Source organism: Dromaius novaehollandiae, chromosome 1 (genome assembly GCF_036370855.1).
Source record: "Dromaius novaehollandiae isolate bDroNov1 chromosome 1, bDroNov1.hap1, whole genome shotgun sequence".
NCBI lineage: Eukaryota > Metazoa > Chordata > Aves > Casuariiformes > Dromaiidae > Dromaius > Dromaius novaehollandiae.
This window is the reverse complement of record NC_088098.1, coordinates 204171819-204191319: the sequence shown is the minus strand read 5'-3', so window position 1 is coordinate 204191319 and position 19501 is coordinate 204171819.

Here is a 19501-nt window from a genome sequence, read left to right as displayed (position 1 = left end):
ATGATTCAGCAGACACAAAATAAATATGTGATGCAGGCACAAAGTCAGGAAAGCGAGTGGCCTGTCCACTGAGCCTTAAGACAAGAGTACACACAGAAAATCTTTCAAATGCAAGAGTACCTACAAGAAAAACTTCAGATCCTACCTTAAAAATCTTCTGAATGACAAGCATGTGTTTTAACCTCCTAACTACTGAAGAAAGAGGGCAACAGCAAAGGCCCAATCACCCAGTTTATGTTTTATTTTCTTTTATGAAGACTGACCCTTTCTCTCATTTTTAAAAGAAAAAATGTGGGCACTTATTTCTGGAGGAGGTCTTGACCTGTAGTTCTCAGGCAGACAGAGGCTCTTGGGACAAGTACAGTTCCATACATACTCCTGCCCTTATTATTATTATTATTATTATTATTATTATTATTATTATCCTTACTATTTCTCCATTAAGCCCTGTGCTTCTCCCTTGTGGGCATGGGGACCAGGGGTTGCTTTGGGCGCTGGTTGTTCTGAATCCTGTCCTAGGAGTTTGCCATTAAAAAGCAGTGCAGTGCGATGGAAGTGGGTCAGTGGGCATGAACATCTGGTGCTGAAGACCCAGTGTGCACAACAACTGCACACTGGGAAGTTTATCTTCAGACTGGTACGAGTCTGGCCTTGGGAACTGAATACCCCTTAGTGGGCACGGGGCATTAGGTGAGATCTTGGAGCACATCTTCCAGTTTAGTTTCTTTGGAAGGAATTGAGTTTGTGTGCTCTGAGGCCAAAGCACAAAGCAAACTGAAGCACAGTAAGTGGTGATGACCAGGATTCATTTCTAAAGTGCACTCCCAACCTAAACTAAGATGCTGGAGTAGAAACACCCTAAGGTGCCTCACACTTCTGCATTGGAGAGAGATTAGGTGCCTAACATAACATTATTAATTCAAAGACACAGAGTCAATCAGCATGAAATTAGTTATATGTGGGGATCAGAAATCTGATAATAATGAGCTCACAGAATTTTATCAAGAACCAGTTGTCTTTGGCCACAAGACAGATGTGCTTTAATCAAAATCATCTGGCTTATTTTTTTAGACTATGACATTAGCTAGTCACTGTGATCCCTCCTGACCTTAAACACTGAGAACCAGTGGTTTATATTCTTCATAGGCCAGGCACAGACCATTTGGCAGAAACAAGATGATAACAACAAAAATAACTCAGCTAGGCGGTTATCAAAAGCTTTTAGTGTTCATCGTCACCATGCAGCCAGTAAGTGTTTGAAACAATCTAATGACTGTCCTACTTTCTTTCCCTTTCCCGTGTTACCTCTACTTTGGAAGCCAGCTCCAAGCACTGTTCGGTAGTGAAGGCCATCATTTGCTGTTACTATTTAGGAATTAAATCCTCCTCTGACAAGTCAGCCTGCTAGAAAAAGCTGACTTTCACCTTCTTACTGTACCACAAATGAACTAAATTAACTTTCAGAGGAAGCAGGACGCTCTCTCTTGCATATTTCAGCTGCTGGCTGTCAACTGGGAGTTGCAAGGGCTCAATTAAAAGATGTCCGTTAGTTTTGGCTTCTTGGATACCTTAAAATGAAAATCATTTTAAAAAGCCATGTAGTGCCTCTTCTCTCAGCAGAAACACAGGGAGCTGAATACTCCAGGTACATCGTCAGAGTGTAGAGGGTGGAGGAGAAGGACAGACATCTATTTTCCCCACAAAAGCAGCCTATGGTAGATATTCTTCAAATAGCACAGCACTGCCAGGTGGACTGATCAGCTAAGATCCAGCTATAGCCTTGTGTTGCCCATGGATCACTGTACTATTAATACGGGCTCTTGGCATATGTGTTCAGCTCGGTTGCAATATTAAGGTAATACTGCCTGATTGCAGCTATACTACGCCTGGTCTGTACCACTCATGCTAAGCCAGCTTGGGTCTCTGCACGTTACCCTTCCATCGCATGGGCACCAGGGAGAGCCTGCACCAAGCCCAGGCTGCACTCCCTAAAGCAGATATCCTCCAGGCCTCTCAAGCCTGAGGGGCACAGACCAGGTTCAGCTCTGGACAAAGTTCACGCTGAGAATGACTGCAAAGGCTGCAAGCAGTCCTCTTCTGTGGTGGGAGCTGCTGAGCTGCAATGCACTGGGGCTGTGTCTCAGCGCTCCCCTCATGCATGCACACTCATCAGGAGGCAGAAGATGTGCAACTATACAAGGCAATTTATCTTGGACATTTGTTTTGAGAGAATAAAGACAGAATACTGCCTAAGTTTGTTACAGTATCCCCCTATATACTGTCACCATCTCAACTTTGACCATGGGACCTCTGGAATCTTTCCTGGCATCTGATGCCCAGTTCTCACGTCAGCAGTGCTAACAAGAAGCAGAAATATTCCAGCTGCCCACTGACTCCTCTTTTTACTGCCAAACCTAGCAATATATGCTAGATGAATACACATATGAATGTAGTCATTAAGGGCCAGCTCTCACCAAAAGTAATGAAAGTTATCTTAATTTATATCAGCGGAGGCTGTGCTCAGTTCCTTGTGAGGAAAAATAGGAGAGAACACACAGCAGATGCAATGCATTTGCTAATGTACCTAGTACAGGCAGTAATGCTATAGCACTACCTCTACAACACCACTTACAACCTAGACAATTACTATGCTCTGGGGATACCAAAACTCAGCATAGCACTACCGCCCTCATTAGCAACAGTGAGATTTCATGCACACCCCCTATGAGTCCCATTAGACACGCTGACAGCAAATAGCAAGCCAATACGCTTGTGCTTGTAACCATTAATGCCGCTAAAACTCTTTGGAACAAATGCCTGATAACAGGTTCAGAATGTTAAATTAGCTCAGAGGAAATAGCAGCTGGTAAAGCCAAGGCATTATTTCAGACTTGTTATTTTAAATAAAGTTGATCATGATTACATTTGCAGTTTGCCAGTGTATTCAAGGCTACAGAGTTACTGCACACCAATCTCCAGTTCATGCAGCAGTCAATTCACTTTCTGTTGGTGTTAAAAGATGGAGACGAAGACAAATGATAAGACCCCATACCAGACGGGAAGATTTTAGTCTTTGAGAACTGAGATGCACAGCAACAGTAATGCTGACTTCAGAGTCAGTCTAGTAGCTGAAGCATCTGAGAAGTGAAGTAACACTTAGAGACAATGAATAGCAATTCACAGTATTTCGCCAGGTTTCTTCTCATCCTTGTATCAATTCACCTTTAATTATGGAGTTAATTCAACCACTTGTAAGAATCCACTCTTAGAAAGATCCCATCCAGGCAAATGCAGGTGGGTTGTCAGATAGGTTTTGTACCGGTGTGAGATACAGAGGGCAGCACAGCCACAGAGCTTTACTGCATCCTCTCCTGGCTCCAGCTGTGACACTGAAAGTTTGGTTGTGTCCTGGTCGCGGTCATCCTCTGCCCACTGAGGGTAACTGTCTCTACAGCCTCCATTGCCTGGGTGGGTGCTCTCCTCAGTCTATTCAGTCAGAAGGATTCAAACCCTCTATTTAACTGTTTTTAAAAGTTTTGCTCGAAGCAAATTGCAGTGCACTGAGATAAATCACCCTGCAGGAAGAGCTGTAGGGGCCATAACCTTTATCAGAAGGACAGATGTGTCGTCAGTCAGTAAAGCTGCTTACGGAATGGACATCCCTCTACAGTCGTATATTGTTTTGCTATAGGTGTTACTGTTCCACTATAAAATGCTTTTACAGAGAGGTTTAGCATTTCCAGGTGAGGGAAAATTGCTACTTCAGATTTGCTTATATAATTCAAGTGAGACAAGTAATTTAAGTGCGGAAAAGCTCTCACCAAGCCTCCTCTTCTTCAAATAATGAGTAAATATCTGAGTTATGCACTCTTCAGCTTCCTAGGAGTAGGCCTTCAATAAGCTGAGACACATCAAAACGGAGTACCTGTAATGGAACAGCACTTCAAGGTACAAATGCTCCGACTTTATGGCGTTTTAGTATCCTGCAGACACAAATTACTTCTTCCACATATAATATGTGAATGAATACATTAACTTTTGTTGTCAATTATTTATACCAAAAATTCTGGATATGAAATATGAGAGCATAGAAAATCAGAGACTAAATTAAATTAAGTTCTCTATATATTTCCACATTTCTTCCTTTGCATCTTTTTTCCTACCTTATGTCCAATATCTGATTCTCAGGATACTAAAGGCAGCTTTTAGTGTAGAATGTCTTTAAAGAGTTGTAAAATATGAAGCAAGTAATTTCCAGTTGAGATCAGTTAATAACAGTAATTAAACAACAGCCTACAGTATTTCTTAGCTGAAGATCTCAAAGCACTGAGACAAACGTAAATCCTCACAGACCTTTAGGAAATAAATTATAGCTAGCAAAATTGAAGTACAAAAAGGTGATGTGACTAAAACACAGCACTAGCAAAACTGGGAAAGTCCTGATTCCTGTCAGGAATCTCAGGGGCAAGACTCTGTGCAGATGTATATTTGAGAGGTTCAGATCAAAGTTAAGAAGATGGTATTTAACCAACATATTCATAAGGAATTCCATTGTCTGGGAACAACAAACTGCTTTTTTATTCCTGCAGCACAATCTGTCCATTCCTCTTTCCCCACTATCCACTCAGAAATAACAATACTGAGCACTGCACGTCAGCAGTTCTATTTAATAGGTCTTCACTAATACTTTGAATAGTACTCCTCCCCTCTGAAAGACAGGAGATCCCTGTGAAGCTCTTAAATTCATTGTTAGGAATAAAAATGCTGAACATTTTTGTTGCCAGTGGTTTTAGTGTAAGCTCATACACTCCCTCTTTGGAAGAGTCTTAAAGGCTTGAGGCTGGATGGAGCTTTTCCATCCCTGATGACCGACCATTGGCTGAGCCCTATCTGACTGCAAACTCTACTGCCTTCCACTCTGTAATTCAGTTGTTCTGTGAATTACATCTGCATCAGAAATGTAGGTTTCAGCTCGCAATGTCTAGGAAATAATTTGCATGTATTGAAAACAAAGGATTCTTTGGAATTCCATAGACTTTTCCATATTGCTTACCAAGGGAAAAATATTACAGGCATCATGGAAAGAAGGCGTATTTAGTGGTTTAAAGGAGATTTGTCTTTCATGATAGGTTTTTAAACTTTTTGTTTCTAACTGTGAACTCTCTGGCTGCTCTTCTCTAAGATCCTTGATGTTCTTCCTCAGACTGACAATATACTTTTTGATTTACAATGAAAAATAATGCCAGTCCTTGGATGTTTCCTAACAAGATGTGTTTTCTTCCCTGGCAGTGGCTTTTAAGTGCATAGGTATTACAATGCACTATACTCTTCATGAAAGGATCCAGGGGAAACATATATAACTAAACTCTACTAACGATTTGGAAAAGTTGAGCAAGGTAATCAGCAATAAAAAGGCTATTTGGGGGTTCCAGCTCCTTGACAGTCCTGGATATAAAGAGTCAGTCCTAGAAAGCTATCCTGGGAAAACTGTCTTATAGAAGATGTAATCAGAAATGTTAGTAAGAACTAGCTAATCATGGGGGTGAGTATGTGTGCATATTTGTGTGCATATTTGTGTGTGTGCATGTGCGTGTGCGTGTGTGTGTGTGTGTGTGTGTGTGCAAGAGTACATACATGTGTAGTACACATATCCTACAGGAAAAAAAAACCAAATATGATGCTGCTCAAAGGATGCTGAGCCACGTTCACATGCATGAATATTTCTTAGCAGAATCTGTAGCTGATGGCATACATAGTCTCTGAGGGGGAAAGAAAAATAAAAACAGAGGGGGGAAGGGGAAAGGGAGGAGGAGTATAGATTGGTTGAGAATTGTTTTTACCATTAATGTCCTTTAATAAGATAAAGTTCAACCAGATCAGCGTAAGAATCATCTGTTCTGCAAAACCCTGATAATGGAGAAGTAAGATGGATACATTTCTTCATTTCCAAGATAGAGCAAAGAAAAGCTGAAGTTCACCTCTGTAACACAGGCCTGCTCCATCTACAGATGAACAAATAACATGGAACAATAATGGGAGAAGTACTTTGGTCTGTGTCATGCAGAAGTCACAGCAGGTCATTATACTTATCTTGTCTAACCTTAAAGAGTTAGGACCATAGTCAAGGAAATATTAACACTTCTACCAGAAAGTCCATAGATGATAATATCTGCCAAATGCGTCTTCACTGTATGCCTGTTGTTGCAACTGAATATATGCATATATATGCAAACTGGGGATCACTGCAACAGGAGTATTCAGAAGACTAATAAATCAAGCCAACTTTAAACTTCAGAACAAAACACTTACTAGACTGACATTCATTAACAATACGCATTGCTAATCATTAGTTCCTACTCATTATCAATCGTTATCACTACATATCAAAGCAATTAGTCTTTAACAGTCTTCTCTTGAATTAGCTGTGACTATACAGTGCTATGAAGCCAGTGACATGTAGCCAGCACTGCTGGCTCTGGACCTCAATGGTCTGAGTCCCCCAGGCAGAGGTAGTCAGGCCTGAGACCTCTTTGACAAGGGCAGCTGCTGGGCTTCTGTCCTCTCCCCTCCCCTCTGAGATCGCCTCCTTCCATAAGAGGTTTTGGTCTCTGGGTAATTCTCAGCCCGCGGCCCCAGCCCCTGAACTACATGCTGCAGGATGCTTAGAGGGGTTATTTTCCAGGCTGTGGCAAGTGCCTTATCACACTGCTCAACTGCCTTTTTTTCTTGCTTAGCTGCATCTTCTTATCTTAAAGCAAAAGCCATATCTTCCCAGCTCTTAAAGTTGCCCATCTTCAATGAACAGCAGGTGACCATCAACTAGTCGTTGGTACTCCTTGAGCCTCTCTTTTTAACCTGCCCATACTTTCAAGGCTTTTGCTGTTATCCCATGCTTCATCTGTACATCCTGACAGGAGACACCGGGTACCCTGTTCCAGTTCACACAGCAAGCTCTCTAAACAAATTGGTAACAAGCTTGCACAGCCCACATAAGCCACAGTTAGTGTAAGACACAGCATAAGGCACGTGGCCTGTTACTAGCAACAGCAATACTATTTTTACTGGGCCACCAGGTACAAAAATACTTATACTTTGGTTACCAGTCATGTACTATATTAGTGTACTTATGTCTGAGTTCAAAGCAAGCAAATATTAACTAAATCCAGCTTAGCATGTTTCTATTTTATGAGTGCAAAAGGTCTCTGCTTTGGCTACACTATCAAGGTTGAACCATGGACAGCCCACAGGTCCAATACTGCTGCTTTCTGTGCTCTTCCATGGGAGCATTAGGTGATTCTGCAGAGAAATTTGCCCAAAATTAGTTCAGAATAAAACCCCTTGTGTGCATTAGCTTGAGAAGAAAGGGTGAGGTTTGCAGAGCATATGTTTTGCTTTAAGAAATAACCAGTTCTCAGCAGTCTTGTCGACACAATCCAAATTAACAAGCAAATGGGTTCCAGGGGCATCTGCTCACTATAGCAAACCTGCACTCCAAGAGGTGCATTAGAAAGAGGAAAGGCCATTTTGGACAATATGTCCAAACAGCCACTGTCCGTGCTAATGCAATTTTCTTTTTTGTGCAAATCCAAATTGTTTTCAAAAATATTTATCTCTTCCTATAGCCAGATGACAATAATTTCCTTCAGAGCACAAGAGTTTCCTTGAGAAAAAACTATTGAAGTATTTTATAGTCTTCCAAGCTCTTTAAATCCCTGATTAACGAGGACACTGGTTGCTACTGTGCTTGCTCATGTGTTTGCTAGTTCAAGGACTGTGTCACCATTGGCCTATGACTTTTTCCACTAGGGATTAATCCCTGTTCCAGGGAAATGGCACTGGTTCATTTCTCACCGACTAAAGATGACAAGTTTTCTTCTCACTCTCTCAGGCTTCAGTGAGCCAGACAGGTTACGTAAGCTGTGCTGGTGTTTCCTCCTGCTCTAAGGTATCAGGGGACAGCAGATAGGGACACAGAATGAAGCTTTTTTCATATGCTTCACAGGTAAGAAGTTGCACACTAGACACGCTGTGATCACTCTCAGCATATCCCAGTAGGTTTGAAAGAGTATGTGAGGCCTATGTCCCTGCTGTGAGATGCTGAATATGTACAAAACCAATGAAAATGCTGTAAATCAGCATTGATTTAAGTTCTTGAATGACTACCCATGCAAGTAAGTCCACCAGTGATGTGAAGCCCGTCAGGCACCAAATGCCAGACAGAGTTGATATCTGCATCTGGATGCCACCTAGAGAGCTGTGCTGCTGGTATGTCCATGCAAGCTACTGGCTTCCAGGAAGAATTTTGTGTTACCACCCGGCTCAAGAGCTGGAAAAGTGATCAGCCACGACTTGGAGAGTTTATGTTCTGAATTATGCCATGGGAGTCTTCTGTCTGAAAATTCCTTAAAGGAAAATGAAAAAGGTTTTCCTCTTCTGGTGTTACTTACAATGCCATATATTGCTAGTAGGGAAAAGATTTCAAGGAAATTGGATAGATTCAGCTTCTGATAGTTTAATCTTTTACATTTTTTTTGAAACAACAATAGCAAGAAAGGCATAAAAGTGGGAAGAATAAACCTATAATATTGATGTGATTTTAGCTTTCTTGGGTATAAGACCATTCATAAAGAAAATTGCTTATATTTATCCTTTAACATCTCTTACTGTGCTTCATAAATATTTAGAATGACTTTTATTTCAAAAAATAGTAAATTATGGCTTGTATTAAATATGTCCTGCCAGGTCCACTTCTTAAAACATTTGTGTGTGTTAAGTAGCATTACTAATAGAGCTGAGTGTAACATTATGCCCTATGCAATTTATAAGAATATAGTTAGGAAATCAGAAGGGAATATAAGAGTTGCTGAGAACATTATTCCTTTCTTCCCACAAAAAAGTTTGGGGGTTTCATTAAAAAAAGAAAATCGGCCACAAAAGAGGTTCTAGCTTTAGCTACTAGTAAATGAAAAATGGAGTACAAAAAAACTTCAAATCTCAAATTTTCTGATGGAATCCCATTTTTTTGGTTTTATTTTGGAAACTCCCTCTTGCCTCAGTATGTGCACATTTCTAGGCACTTACTCTTTGTGCATTGTCTGTTACTATTTCAGGCTTCTACTACTTAGAATATGTTGAATAATTATTTTTGGTGTTGAAATAATTACCTATAAAGTAATATTACAGTCCTTTGAATTTTCACATATGTACCCTGGATTTTTTCTTATAGCTTTTTTATAGCTGGATCTTTTCTATATCTACATCATTTCTGTATCTGAACTCGATAACTTTAAAGCATCATCCAAATGGCCAAAAAGTGTTGTGAAACATTTTTTCTTACAAAAGTGAATTTTCTTAAAACTGTAATCATGAATATACAGTGAATCTACTAATTTTCAACAGTTTTACACTGGTGTAACTATAATTGCACTGCTTTTGATTTATAGTATTCTATATGAAAGACGATCCAGAGCTAGTATTTGCAGAAGTGTAGAACCACATTAAAGTAGTAATAATGCAGATGCTTATATAATGCCATCCTTCTAAGGGCTGAAGGAGATTAATCTTCTTTCCTAGTCTCACACCAAAATAGCACCAACATTTCCTACCGTCACATAAGTTTTGGATATCAGAAATGATGCTGGGAAACAAGCTACAGCATGGAGAGCAGCTGAAGGCTGGCACACAGCTGCTTGCCACTAACGTAATGGATCAGTCTCCAGAGATTTGCATAGCAGAAATTAATAGACTAATATGTCAGCTTTATATAACATCACCATATGTCAGCAGAGATTGCTCTCTGTAGTTGTTCTCACTGAGCATAAAAGACAGGTCATGCCCCCATGGAAATAGTAAACATTTCATTGTTTGTCCTAACTTTGACCAAAAATTTTAAGTAACCTGGATTTATCAATGTATATTAGTATATTAATGATATATACTAGTGATATGGAGAACAGTACTGAATATACCCAGGTGAGCTGATCCTTCAAAGACTTACCAAGTGGCAAACACTTGCCTTCATTTTGTTTTGGAATGGGACGCCAAATTCTACTCTTTCTTTGACTAGGTCATGGAGTTACACCCCTCATCATCAGTCACCCTTGGTATAGGTCCTTTTTAAAGGACCAATGAGTTTTCCAATTATAAGAATCACGTTTTGTTGCACGTGGGCAGCAACAATATTCAGAAATAAAAAAGCATCTTGTTCAATGTCCAATAGATTTTATTCGCCAAAAACCTTCAGCACCCAGGGAAGAGGATTTGAAAGAATAAAGAAATAGGCTCTGACCCATTTTCCCTTGTGTCACTACAAACATTTTTATCAGTACAATGGAGGGGTAGGAGTTAGGATTGGGATAAGGCTTTTGCTGCTGAGAAATATGCCTGTAGAAACTCATCCAAAGACCTTTAAGTAAACAGCATCTTCATGTGTTATGGGTATCAGCCTCAGGGAGGCAAGGGTAAGTATGGGACATCAAAAAACAGATCCAGCAACGGAAGGTGTATGAATTCCCTTGGAAGTTAGATATTGAGGTCTGCTAACAGTAGGGCAAAAGTAACCTTGAAGTTGTACCAGACTACAGGTTGTTTTAAAGCACCTTACATTTCATTTTCCAGAGTCTGTCTTCAAGTGCAGAAGCTGATTTCTTAAGATTTGCATTTTAGGATTTTAAAGTCATGTAACTCTCATTCAGAGTTTTTGTAGTGTTAAAAGAAATTTCATGATGGCTGATGAACCAAAGAGCTTCTCTTCTTCAAGCAGCTGAGGTCTTAAATAGTGAGCTTTGCCCGAATCCTTAGCATCCTGAACCTCCACACCATACCAGGAGTCCCTCCAGAAGTGTGCAGAGATTGTTCACTGCAAAGTTGCATGGACTGTTTTTGAAGGTGCTGAAACAGGTGCCCAAGAAAGACAGACTGTTTCAAGAAGCAGTATCAGGCAGAGCCTCACTGGTATGTAACAGAGCAGTGGGGAGAGGGAGGACTCGCGGTCCTCCTCAAACAGATAATAATGCCCAGTGCCATCCCATACCTCCTGTTCTCTGCTCCTCCTTTACGTCAGCAATCACTCTCCACTTTGTAAAGTGGTTTACTCTTACAGTTCAAACGCTGTGTCCCCAGGTTATGAATCAAAAAAGAAAGAAAACATTAAAGAAAACAATCCCAAATATCATCCTTGAAGAATTCCACTAGTAAAATCCCTCATGGCTGATTCTTAGCCTTTCAGCTCCACTCATTGCCATTTTGACTTAGTCAATTCAATACCCGCTTTATGATTTCTGCATTAATCTCCATCTTCTTCCATTTAATCAGTAATTTCGATGGTGACTCTCTATCATGTGTTGTCCTGATGCCCAGATAGATTAAATGTCACTTTTTTTGTATAGGCAGTAATTAGTCTTATCAAATAAAGATATTGGGTTAATGAGGTACAGTGTACCTTGGGTAACTCCATGCAGCATTTTAACGCCTTTTCCATTCACCTCCATATCTTTAATAATTCTTTCCATCAAAGTGTGCTCTAAAGTCTACATATACCTGAGGACTAAAAAGGCAGCAGATACGTAAAAGATAGATGTTGTCAAAAAGGCAAGATATGTCTGGAATTTGTATGCCAGGTGAGAGAAGAAAAATTATTTGTATGGAAGCCTTAAGATGAAAAAAGATACTAGGTATAAATGGAGTCTATAAAGACTAGAGTCTATACAAGATTTTAGAAAGGGCTGACTGTGAAAGAAATTTATGGTTAAAGAAGTCAAGGGGATAAATGAACACAGAGGAAGGGAAAAATGGGACTTCTGGGGAATGAGAAGGGGCAGATAATAAATAAGCTCAGCATTTTCCCAAAATAAATGCTTTGCCTGAGTATAGAGTTGCAAAGTTGAGCTTGGAGGCAAAGTGAAAATCTTAAGCATGAATAAGAAGAAAAAAATAGAAATTACCAAACCTAGATGCAAGCAAAATTCAGAATTCACTTGTTGGATTTTAACTGTATAAACAAGGTAACCTCTATCCCAGGATGCTCAAGAAATATGAAATCACAAGTCTGACAGCAAGGACTGAGCAGAGATATTAACTCCCAAATGGAAAATAACAAAAGTACTTCTTATCCTTAAGAAGAGTGGCAGGAGGATGCCTGAAAGCGTGACTGGGCAACAGCAGGCCTAGTCCGAGCCCACAGGTAGCACCATCGGTCTGACTGCCGTGGTGCTGGCTGCTCAGCACCCCTTATAATCCCTTCAGTGCCTTTGCCCTGGGACTAGGTCTTGCACGGCTAATCCCAGCAGGGTCTATAAAGCTCTTTGAGCTTGAAGATGGCAGGGAAGACTGTTACCTCCTCGCAAGCTGCAATGGCAGCGACGTGGCTGGCCAGGACTGTGCATAATCCCTTTAGCAAGAGCAGCTTCCTTAGGCTTGAGCTGGAATCAGACAGCTACACTGAATGTCCGGGGAAGGGGATGAGGAACTGGGTCTGTTGTGTTCAGATCACTCGGTCTGAGGGTTTGCTGTTCACGACTCACCTCGTGGTGAATCACCAATTCCTCCCCTCTGCCACAGCTTGCAGTCCAAGTAGCTATATTGAGATAACTGTTGAGCAGCTCTGTAAAAACGACCACTGAAACAAGATGGGTTAAAAATAAGCCTAAAAAAAGCACAGCGGTTAACGAGAACATCAGTTTGGAGTGCAGTCCTATGGCAGTTGTACAGGCACAGCTGGGGCAGCAGCAGCACAGAGGGAGGAAATAGCAGCTAGGGGCTGGCAAGGATGGGACTTCATAAACCAGCTTTCTCCTCAAAGCTAATACAACCTATAATAACTCCCTTGGTTGTTATTGAGAGCAATGCAAGAATCTTGGAGACTGAAAGAAAGCACGTAGCAGGAACCGAGCTCAGAAGCGTGGTGGGATGGGAAGTGCCTAAGAAGAACCATCCCTTCTCCTGAATCTGCTTAGGCATTTTCTTTGGAAAGTCAGCAGTAGGAGACAGGATCAAATCCAGGATTCCTCCTCTCCCTGGGGGGTCCCCATCTCGCTAACCAGAGTCAGGCTTCCTCTTGTTTGTGCTGCCTCTCTCTGGCCCCATGAATCTTTCATGCCTTTCCGAACAGTAGTCCAGCCATGTCAGACTGAAGGATTTTGCCAGAGGAATGTAGGCTATGTGGCAGCAGAGCTAGATTTCCCTCAGGGGTGACTCAGGAGTTCGTCAGAATATTGCTCTACACAGTAACTTTACAAAGAGTGTGAATAAATAATAGCAGGAAATAGCATAAATCCACCATGATCTTTACTGAGGAATGGCTAATTACCAAGAAACATAGGAATCATAGTAATAACAACACAGAAATTATTATCTTAGAAGATGCTGAATTTCTGTGATTTGGTGCACACACATTCACACACACTCATACAAAGAGTTTACTTCTAATTCCTTTGTGTGTGGTTGATCTTTACACTCTGTCAGTATTTTTCAAACATTTACACTAGAGATTTTTCCCACAGCATGCCTCCGCTTCCTGTTTGAAAACCAGTGACCTTAAATACCGAGAAACTTTAAATAGCTTGCGGTGGGTGACACAAGCTCATGCTTTTATTTTAATGAGAAAAGAAGTATATCTAAGACCCTCTATTCATGTAATATGAATCACTGGGGCAAAAATGTTCCAATTTACAAACAACAGAAAACGAAGTTTGTATTTTCTTTTGAAGTTCCAGTGAGTAAAGTTTCATATTAAGAAAGTAAGTCCTTTTTTATTGTGCTGGGAAACATGTGTAGTTACATTATCTAACTTCAAAATGCTAAAATCTAATCTCAGCTTTCTTCATCTACCCTCTGTTAGCTGCTGGCATTCAAAATCCTTGTGTGGTACATATCAAAGTTTGCTTTTTTTTTTTTTTTTTTTTTGTAATTCCAATTGAAAGATCATTTAAATTTTTCCCAAATTTCTTTCCTTTGCACAAAATTAATATTATCATTTCTATGCTAATGTCTTTCCATAGCATTGAGTTCTCACATCTGACATTCTTATCAAGCAAACAGAAACCAAGGTCCTGACTCACTGCTCAGCCACACCAATTTTAGACCAATGACTCTTTGAAATTGATGGTATGACACCAGAGTAAGATCAGGACCAAATTCTCTCACTTCATCTGTTGAAAGTAATCACAGAAATTTTCAACTGCATTCCTATCATTAGGCCTGTCCTATGGGGGAAAATACCCCAGGACACATGGAAAGTGAGAATCTGCTATGAAATTACCTTCTTATTGCTGAATTCAGCAATATGATCTCTGGGCCTGATTTCCCACTGCTCAGACAAATATAAAATCAGAATAGTGGAGATAGATAGATAAAGGTCTCAGTGACCAGGTGATGCAGAGGAACCAGACCACCCAAACTATCCTTCACCTGCTCCCACTGATATTACACACCGGGCTGACTTTTCAGGAGAACTCAAGACTGATGGGAAAATGGAACCAGCAAGTGTTCAAGGATGTTGCAGTTTGTCTGAAGAAGACAAATAGGAATATGGAAGAAAAGAATAGGAAGTATGTTTTTAGTCAAATAGCAAATGATTGCCCTGAGTTCAGCTGTCACACTGTGGCTGAGGTACAACAGTGCACCAAGAAGGGAGAGATATTGTGTCTGGAGAAGAGGAAAAATGTGCTGAGATGTAGTACAACATAACAAAATTGCGATGCTACATTTGTCATTATCACAGTCTTCTGGCACCCTGCTCTGTCCCTCGCTCTCCTTCCTTCCAGTGTTTTTTCCCTTCTTTGGTGCTTGGCATATCCTCCTTTTCCTGAAAATTCCTGGCTAGCTCATCAACCTCAGTAGTAGTACCACTATTACACAGTTCACTCTGCTTTTATTTTACATCCTTTTTTTCCTGCCCTAGGGAGAGTTGTCTACCTAGGCAGGAGCTGCCCACCGCCCCATGCCTTTGCCCATGCCTAATGTTGGCCCTGCCTGGGTGGGTCTCCTAACTGGTCTTTCCATCATGCACTTTTTTGGCAAGTCAGAAAATACTTTTCATGTGATTCAGTTTGCTTGTTCTCCACTCTTAATTTTACCCAAAGCTGACAGAATCCATTTAAATTGTCAAAAGCATGTTAAAAGGTGACAGCATATGAGACAGAAAGAGTCCATGCCAGCACCAACTGGCATAACAATCTGTGGTGCCTTACATAGGAGAGTCCTGCTAAAGCCATGTATTTCCTAACAAGGTTTAACATTTTACAGTGGCATTATACTGCTAGTTCATGTTCAGCTTTTTGGTCCTTCTAAACAACGTACCTGTTATGCAGTGTTGCTGCCTAGTTCTTCCTTATGTGTGCATGATACTCACCTATATACTCACTCATCTATGCCTCTATCAGCTTGTCAGTCTTCCCTCTTCCTCAGTCTCTGTCCTCCTATATTTTTTAAACCCACTGGCCAACTTCAATCAAATTCAACAGCAGTAACGAGCTCACAGGTATTATAAATTTAAGCAGCCAGGGAGAAAATTCTTACTAGAACTCATTTCTGTAAGTTCTAATTAGAGCTTATTTGAATATATTAGAACTTCTTAGAACTGCTTATAATTCCCATTTCCCCTGTTGAAAGAACGGCTACAGGCTCAATCCCTCTTACAAATATGAGCACTCACACAGGACCTCAGCCTCCAAGCACAAGTTCACATCAGTTCTAGCATTCATGGAAGGACTTCTGTGTTTGAAACCATCATGTGTATAAACCAAACTTGAATGAAGCTGCATAAGGAACTTGGATCCAAACAAACTGCATGAGCCTCCGATTTTTGGGGTGAAGTTAAGTTTGGTAGTGCAGTGGTAAAGGCATGACTGTGAGCCTGGAAAACCAAACCCTTGAGTCCTTCTCTTTACCAAAGATTTCTTGTAATGTGGTGGGTAAGTCACTTAGGGCCATAGTCAGTTAGATTCAGTTCCCCATGACTGATTTTCTAGTTGATTGTCTGTGGGCCTTCATGAACATCCAGTACATGACAGTGGATGACACTAAGCTCAAAGATTTAAGAAAAATTTAAGCCATCTAAATCCTACCTTTGTATTTCAACTTCTCCATTTGCTGTTGTCCATTGTGGACAACAGCATTCCTCTGTTTCACAGGTACATGGTAAGGAAGAATATATTAAAGACAGCAAGGCATTCAGATGTAATCCTAACAAGGAGGGTCATGTAAGTTCCTTTAACAAATTGTATTCCCAGTAGTTTGATTTGCTCCTTTGTTCGGCTGCATTGTAATCTCTCACCTTCACCCAAGAAACCAGAATATTTTATATATATATATATATATGGATATATTTAAAAATAATATTATGTATCAAGAGCTAATACCTCTGTTCTTCTAATATCAGACAGTCATTTTTGTTTGTGAAAGATATGCTACTATCAGCCTGTTATATTTTATTGTATAGTATATTCTGTGTGTATTGTATATGTCTATGTATGCATATTTATTGCTAAGATTTCTGCCTTCAGGAGTTGCTGAAATTGCAATGGAGTATGCAGTGTTGCACAATAGTTTAAACTCAATTTAAGCCTGTTATATTAAACAATAACAAGATGTGCATATAAATATATTAAAGGTATCTTCCTGGAGCATTTTTTTTTTAATTGAATCACTGTCCAACATTCACACTGGAGAAATCAAAGTCATCTGTTAAAACCACTATTTTTGCACTGCTTCCAGCTTTATATGGAGCTACTATTCTAGGTCGAAATGCTAGAAAACATGTTGCTGGTATAAATCATAAAGTGATTCACTGTAAATCACAGTAGGTATTATTATGCAGAGCTAGAAATTACCCAGTTTACTGGGTATCAGTCTTCATAAAATCACACTGCTGCTACTCTTGACAGGAAGTGAAAGCAAAGAATAATGCTCTGTAATACTAATTCAGTATGTTCAGGAACTGCTTAGCAAGAAATGGGGCCTCATTAACGTATTCATCAAATTCACAGGTGCAGTTTTTCATAATTACAGTGAAACAGGTCAATCCAATATTGTTGATTTGTTAAGTAAAATTTATAGAAAGGTGGGACCACCGGAGTTACTCAAGAAAAGTACCTAGAATGTGCATCTGATGAAGGGGACCTTGTTAAAGTTAAAAGCAAGCAAGAGGCAGGTGAAACGAGGGTTACTGTTGGAGGGAAAATTAAATTGTATTAGAACACAAAAAATTTCTTGAGACATTACCAGTCACCAAATCCTACAATTTCCAAAAATCCAGTAAATATTTCTTAAAACTTTGGCAGTTTAGCCATTCACACTAAGAATTGCAAGAGCTGATCTTTCTTCTCTATTTCTATGAGATTTAACAACACTTTTTCTTTTAACTTCCTTTTACAGTAAGAAAAGTAATCAAAGGAGAAAGTCCCCTATTATTAATTCTTTTTTCTTACTTGTACCATAGTAAGAGTGTAGCAACAAAAATAAAAATTATGGACTGAAACCACTGTAAGACCAACAAAATTCAGAATCATGCCCTGTGTATTTCCACAATGCATACTAGCAAATTATCTCAGCAGGAGATCTATGCCAGCACTGGCTACCCACACATTTTTGCTCCACCTAGTTTGCATGACAATGTTAGGCAAGACAAAGGCTGGATATTTCATATTTATTTTCACAGAAAGGTTACTTATTTTACTTGTGCTTATCATCACTGTTTCTTTAAATCAGTAACCGGCCTGGGTGAAACTGCTCATACAGACAGGATCCAACCAGAAACTCAGTTTCACCTGTCCCCGCTGGAGATCGCCCATGTCCCATTCTGCAGCAGCAGCAGCAAAGTAATCAAATGACGTAGCAGGTTGCTCTCAAAGCTATTTTAATGGCAAAGCCCACACCAAGTTTATCATTGAGGATGTGACGAGGAGTCACGCTCGTATTGCAGATAGTAACGATGCGGTGCTGCATGTAACTCAGAGCCGAAAGCATCTGGGCAGCTGTTGTCTCTGGATCCACCCCACAGCACCCCTGGAGGCTCTCATCCATGCTTGGTGATGTTTATTAGTGCCTGCAGTGACTTGGGTTGGTTTGATGGCAGAATAGACAAGAGCCTGACCCTGCAGAGAGAGCTGAAAGGGTAAACAGCTGCATCCCTGCAGCAGCTCACTGGTACGAGCAGGACTGAGGACACGAGGACCTGCACAGCTGGTTCCTCTTCCACCTTCCAGGTCTCACAGTTTGAACATTACTGAACGTTATTCGAACAATTGGTCGGTGGCATTGCTCCTAGACTGAATGCACTCTGATTTGCACTCCATGAATGTTACACACATGGTATCACAGTGCTGAAGCACTCCACATAAATTGCTTTTAGATTAAAGAGCTCTCTTTCGCATTCCTGCTGTAAGTCTCTCTTAATGGCTGCCCACCATTGCTAACACAGTCTCTCTGCAAAGAGTGTCTCACATTGACGAAATATAATATGCAGCTCCTTTCTTCTGTGACTACTGTGCCCCAGCCCATTTTGTGACTGCGCTCATGGCTGACATTTGCTTGGAAGCAGAATGGTTGTCATAGCCTCATAGCAAGACTTAGAGGAATTTATGTTCCTCTCGTCTTCCACAGCAATCTCCTTGACGTTCAACATTTTTACTGCAGATATTCTCTTTGGTGAAGCAGAATCCAGTATGAATAAATTAAAAATGTGTCATAAATTTCTGTGTGATATTTACGGCCCTATCTTTTATTCTCTCTGACATGAACTGTGTTCTTAGCATCAGCAAAGTCCTTCTCAAAACCAGTTTATGTTTTTGGATCTTACTTTGCTTACTTCCTCCAGAGCGCCACCCCACTCACTTGTGCCTACTTGTCTAGACTGGTCTCATTTGTCTGATTCACCTTGTTCTGGGCTTTGTGTGGTCTTTCACATCTGGGAATGTTGGTCAGCTACTTTTCCAAGCACGCAGACCTCTCCAGGACTCAAACGGAGAATCACACCCATTACACTACAATGCAGAAGATAATCAAAGTAGATGCAAGTTCTTGGGTGAATGACCTCAAGCTGAAACAGAAGCTTTAATGGAATATGAAATGTTGCCTTTGGATTTAAACCTGTTTAGTACAGAAACCAAGATAGTGGAAAATACAGGAATGATCCCTTTCAGGCTGGAGAGTGCAACCTGTTTGCTGGAGCTCTTTAATCACTTGTATCATCCTGTAAAAATAGATGCCATTTTGAAAACAAAGCACGAGCTAGTAGTCTGTAGTTAAAAAGACAAGGGAAAAAGACCAGGGAAAGAGTTTTAGACTGTGAATCCCAATACCACATGCAAAAGGAAAAAATGTTTAAGTCCTCCCCCTTCCACCTCCAGATTCAGCAACATCCTTCTCCTGGCTGCTCCAGATACACTCCTGCTAAACAGACTGGCTCTTACGAACTCAGTCATAGGTTTGCAGCACTCTTCATTCACCGTATAGAGCCTCAGAGATCAGCTCACCGATTGCCCTAAAGGACTGATCTTATCCC